Here is a 6,567-nt window from a genome sequence, read left to right as displayed (position 1 = left end):
GTCGAGGGCAATCCAAGTGGGGATTTGTTTTGAGGAAACTTTGGGGCTATTTTTGTTGATTTTTTAGAACTTTATTTTGGTTATTCTTTGGATATATTTTTTGTTTTAAGAAGTTTTGAACTTTTGGCACACACACTCTTTGTCGCACAGAAAATAAAATAAGCAATTTTTTTTTGGACGAGATTATAGGGCTCCCGTACGAACCACTCGGCACCGCTTTTAGTGGCTCTCTGTGCTCAAGTTCTATTTGCGTTTGCTCAGAAACTCGGAATCCAACGACGGCAACGCGGCGGCAGAAAGAGAGGGCGCTAGCGAACAGAAAGAGAGGCAGCTAGCGGGCGGAAAAGAGAGGGCACGACAAACCACCCCATGGAGTGATTGCGACAAAGCAGCGACGTCGACGCAGTGAAAAATCAATACTGCGCCCATGCGTCGACTTCGCCGCCTGAGATGGCTATATATAAAGTCGGGCCGTCTTCCTCTGTCCATATAGCTTCAATGAGAGGAACAACCTTCTCCCCCGCAACTAGAAATGATGCCCGAAAGACCCTGAAGCTGTGCTCAATTACCTTTGCCCTGACAAATGCCCAAATGCCCAAATGCCCAAATATGCCAAATATTATACACATTGTTTACCCCCCCCTTTGAACTCCCCCACTTTTGGGCAGAAGAGCACCACTATATATGGGTTAACAACACCCCCGTCGTGAAATCGAGAGCAGAGATTCGGGAACTGGAAAAGGCCACCCCTAAATATCCAGAACTTTCACCACCAGCAACAAATACACACGCAAACTCGACGAGCTTGAATTTTAACCCATGATAACAACACTCACTGCCTTATCCTCGTTTTTTTTTTTTTCTGGTATTGTTTAAACCACCACGCATGCACTGCTCGCACCACCCAAACACCCTCAATATGGCAGAGTTCAGAAGGTAAAACACCACCATCCCACCCCCCTTTTAGGGGTTGTAAGTCCGTTTCACTTGCGCGTGCCAAACATCCGGCGACAGTGGAGGCCCCGAAAAAAGTAAACTCGATTCTGTAACTGGGCTGAAATCAGAAATCAGACAGACAGATGAAGATGGGATGGATGTGGCATGGATATGAATGGGCAAAGAGCAACCTGATTTGGTTCATCCCTTAGGTGTCATTGCTGGATGCAGGGAAAACTAATGGGGATCTTACTGTTTGCTGTTTGTAAAAGCATTAGAAAAATATGGCATTTTGTTTCTCTTGTACAAAAACAAGATTAAAATAGTATTTAAGTATCTAGTAAGGAAACTTTACTCTGGAAAATTTTAGGAAATTAATAGTTCAGTGCCAGTACCTGCCAAAATAATTTTTAAACTAAAAATCGAGTGTCTTTTAATTTAATAATACAAATAATTAATTATGATAAATATATAAATTATTAAAATTATTAATTATGATAAATATATCATTTACAGCATACATATTTGCATGGCCACAAGTGTATTGTGTCCCGACTTTTTTTTTTTTTTTGTGGGGTTGCGTGCGCAGCGCTTTTCCCTTCCGTAGGTTTTGGTGGAAAAACTGCGCCGATTGCCCTGAAATGCATGCTATAAGCGCCAAGCTATAAGCCGATGTCAAGGCAACTGAGCATTCACTCACTCAGTTACTAAGGCACTCTTAATCAAGTACTTTGTAAAGGTAACGTAAGCATTTGAAGCTTTAGAAAATTCTGATTGGGGTAAATTTGTAGTTGTTTAAAAAGCAAAAGACTACTTCACCTTCTTTAATCCTAACTGGAATTTTAGGAAAATAAGTTATTGTAGTAGTTATGTACAAACTGTATACATATGGTCACACTGTGAACTTGCGCATAGGATCATACTGTGTGAGATATATTTTTTTTAGTTTTCTGACCTATTCTATATTATGTTAGTTTTAAAAAAAAAGGTGATACAGATTCTAGTTAACAGGGGCACACTAAGCGCTTGCGCAAAAAGGTCACAATTTTTAACCCCTCTTCCTCATTAATCCTATTTATCTATTTATGTATATTTATAATTTGTAGAGAGTTCACAATTGAAAATGCTTAGAGTAGCGACTCTTTGGATTTTCTTTACGTGTGTGTGCCTACAGAAACTCCCACTTCAACCAACTCCCACTGCGTCAGCGCACACACACACCCACACAGGCGCAGCTTTCACCCAAACTTGTGCAATGGAAATCAGTGTATGCTGGAAAATCCAAATTGAAATTGAAATCAATGCGGCTGGTACAGTGGGTAAAAATCCACTTGTTATAGTGTTATCAGTGTTTCAGACTAAAAAGGAATTGTTATGCCAACATTTTGACTTGTTTCGTTATTTCATCTATTTTACAATTACCCAATAACTCAAAAATGACGACAACACAAATATTCTTCACCCGAAAAATGGAAAATGTATTTCAAAATTCTACCCATGATAGAAATATGGAAATCTCGAGACAATAAACGTATAAGAACTAAATGGGTTAACTATATAAAAACACAATAGCGACTTAAAGTTAGATTAAAAAAGAAAATTTATTTATTTATTTTAATTTCACAATCATTTTGCATACTCTTTTTTAATTTATTGTGCATCTTGTTAAATAAAATAATGTATATTTAAATTGTTACAATTACACTATGATAAAAGGGCATAGAAATGTACAAAGCCACTGAAGATCACTTTTATATGGCCTTTAGTTATGCAAATATCTAAAAACATCTGCTCTTGGATTTTCTATACCAAAGAGCTTCCTTAAAGAAGTATTCTAGTCTGCGAAGAATCGACCCCACAGTGCGCTTCTTCCCTTTCTTCTGCCTCTCTCTCTCTCCCTCTCTTGCAAATATATAATCGATAGCAATTTTCTGAGCAATACTCTCTCTATTTATCTCTCTCTCTCTTTCTCTGTCTCTCTCGTTTGCCACCTCTCCTCTCTTTTTGACTTTTTGTACTTGACGCAGAGTCTACAAAAACAATGATAACAGCGAAAAAGCGAAAGAAAGGCGAGAAAAATAAGTTACGCATGCGGCGGTTCGTTTTCCGCGGCGGTGGCGACGGCGCACCAACCACCCCACCCACTACCCACAGCCACCCACTCGCACACACTCTTATAAGAACTATAAACACTATACGAGAATTTACAGTGGCGGCGGAAAATATATCGATACAAATTGACGTTGTGATATTTAAATTAATCTATAAATTCATAATTTAAAAATAACAATTACAATTTTGAATGAAGCAATTAAAGGAAATACATTGATATATTTTTAAAATTAAACAAACATATTTCATTATTTAAAATGTCGTTGACAAGATAAATAATTGTATAAATAACGTCCTAATTTATCTCCCTTAGCTGTTAATACAAATACAGCCTGGCCCACGTTGCCTTTTCCAATTGGAACTGTACTTTTCAAGCCACCCCCAAACGATGAAGATTCCCATCACACTGTCGTCCTCGAATATTGGGAATGAAAAATGTGAACGAAGGCTGCTGTGAGCTAGCCATCTCGCTCTAGCTTTTCAGTGTGTATCTGAGTGAATTTTCCATCTTTGGGGGGGTGGTTTGGGTGGCTTCTGCAACCCCTAAGGCTACAGAATCAAACACATACACACACACACAGCTTGAAATTCGAATTGGGAATGCGTGTGCCGTTGTGGGTGCTCCCAATTGGACTTGATAAGTGTTACGCATACGCCATGTATTGCAAATGCAACACCCCCTCCCTGTTTTGGGTTTTCTTCATTTTTATTTTTTTGCTGCGGCGCATGTTTTAATTACGGACACTCGCAGTTGAATTTTCTTTCAAGGCGCCGCTGTAACGGTAATACACAAACATGCACACACATGTAGGATTATCTAATATGCATACAAATGAACCGTTAGTTTAGTTCTCTCAAAACTTTTGCGTACTCACTAATGCTAGAAAATACCCTACATATACCCTACCCTTATATAGTATATGTATATAAACCATATGCACTGTCGTCGTGGAAAATCGAATGGTTTTCCCAACCTCCCCTTTAAAACACATAGACACACGCACCTGCTTTCTGTTGTTTTTGTTGTTGTTTTTCCAGCTCCTTTGTGATAACACACACATATACAGGCACGACAACAACATTCACAGGCAGCCACAGAGAAAAAAAAAAGGCGCACGCACACGAACGCGCCGCCGCTTTTGTGTATTGGTGTGTTTGCCCCTGCGCCGAAAATTTTGTGTGGCGTTTATTTATTATCACACTGCACATGCGAATATTCCGTGCATTTTACATTTGCGCACTGCCGTTTCGCCGCCGACGCTCCGGAATTTCCCGCTCGCGAGGTATCACTGTATGCCCGTCAGTTTGGTAGGTTTTAAACTGGGGAAAATGCTGGGAATTTGGCGTTTAAAACCTACTTTTAGCTTCGTTTTCACGAGAAAACGGGCCTAAAATATGTCATAAAATATACTAAACATATACATACATACAGGGCTAAAATAGTGTGGCCAGGTTTTGTTCGTTCAAAAGACCACGGTTTAGCGAGTATACGTTACCCTTTGTAACGTAGTTTTGTACATCAAATGTGCCTGTTCACACAGGGGGTTTTTCTGCAACGGCGACCAATTTCCGCAATAGTGCCTTAAGTGTGATTTGTGTGCTGTACATGTCCTGAAATACCAACAGAAATCAGTATTTTTAAAGTATTCAGGTGATATTTACTTGGCATTTTTGGGATTTTTTGGCGAACGAGGTGCATTAATATCAATTTTACTGGCGGGAAAATTACATTTTGTTTCGGTACTCCTTTTTCGGGTTACTTGTTTCTTGGATCTGCTGTTTCAACAGCGGGTACCTGTGTGCAGTGGCCGCAACAACTTTTTTAAGCGTCTGTGGGAAGACCGTATTACCAATCGATATCAGGGCGCGTGACCTATCGTGTTAATATTCGATAGCACGTGACAAATCACGCAGTTTAACACTGAGCGGTCACACTAAGGAAGACAGCAAAATGACAAAATGATGGCCACACCAATGGCGACCTTCCCGCGCTCTTATTATTTAAATAAATAAATATGCCATCTGAAAAAAGATTAATGAAATAGTATCTTTAAGTGTTAACATTGCTATTATGAGAAAAAAAAGAGACATGTTTATGTATCTTTACTTTTTTTTTTTTCAATTTTGTGTTAATTTTGTGTTAACTCTATATAAGTTGTGGTTTACTTAAAGAAAAGCTGTAATTTTCTTAAGAAATAAATTAAGTTAAAAGAAAAATTTTGACACTGAGCGTTAAATATTTTAATTTAAATTCAAAACCAACACGAAACTAAAGGGACCCCAAAGATTTTTCAATAGCAGCCTTGTAGCATATAATGTAAATGGGATTGCATTTGACATAGACTTTGTAGAACATGAAAAGTATATTTCAAAATAAAATTATTTTCAAGAGGCTAAACGATGAATTATATTTTATATATTATTTTAATATCACAAAATCTCAACTTTAATATCAATTGAGTAAAATTCATTAAAACTGGACAAAAATTTAGAAACAGACCAAAAGTACATTCACTTAAACGGGATATCAAGTAAATACAAATATCAATACAAAATATTAATTTTTTTATATATCTTCTCAGTTTGCTTATTTTATATTGCTGCGTTTATTCACATTTAAAATTTGCATAGTATACCATTTTCAGAACAAACCAGAAAAAATGATGTTACGAAACGTTATCAGTTTAATCCAGAATAACCAAGGACATATGTATATATCCCTGTCAGTTGAGCTGCAATCACACGTAAGCCCTTCACAAGGCAGCTAGCAATATTTAAACAGAAGTCAGCTAGTCACGCCAAATGAAAAACTGACATACAATTAACTTCACTTTCTTAGATGCGGCAAAACAAATATTCACTTAACTCAAAAACAAACAAAAAAAAAAGGTTTAGGATAAGGATAAAGAATCCTGGAGCGACTGCTAAGCTGCGACGACCGGAGGCGACTAACTTCTGTCCATCGAAATGTCTGGGTTTTTAAGCCCACTGGAGGCACCCACACAATAATATACATTATTAGGATGTATATAGGCGATAATAAGAATCGTTCTTCGTAGCACAGATTGCCCGCATGCAAAAACCGAATAACTTTTATTATATAAAAAGAAACCACAGGCTGGATGGGCTCTTATCGCCGAGAAATGAGAAACGAGGCTTGTGGTGCTGTTGTACGGGTCTGGTCTCGGGATTTATCTGGGCCTTGGATTTAACTTATGCCATATCCGAGCGAGTGGTGCCGGAACTCAACCCCATCCGTCTTATCGCTTCTGAAGAATCACGACTGGCAGTGATCTTGAATTCCTCATTCAACCCCACTTGGCGATTGGATATAATTCGAATTTGGGTCAACGTGGAGCAAGGCATTTCCGTTGTTGGAAATGTGACAGAGCACCAGTTTGCGAATGCTAAACTAAATTGTGACTAAAATTCAGTTCAGCGAAATTATAAACTGGGAATACAAGGCTTTAAATTTAACACATGAAAATCATTATAAGTAAATAAAGATTGTTTGGAAAT

Source organism: Drosophila gunungcola, unplaced genomic scaffold, assembly GCF_025200985.1.
Source record: "Drosophila gunungcola strain Sukarami unplaced genomic scaffold, Dgunungcola_SK_2 000178F, whole genome shotgun sequence".
In the NCBI taxonomy this organism is placed as follows: Eukaryota; Metazoa; Arthropoda; class Insecta; order Diptera; family Drosophilidae; genus Drosophila; species Drosophila gunungcola.
The sequence above is the reverse complement of the archived record's forward strand: the minus strand, read 5'-3'. Positions refer to the sequence as shown.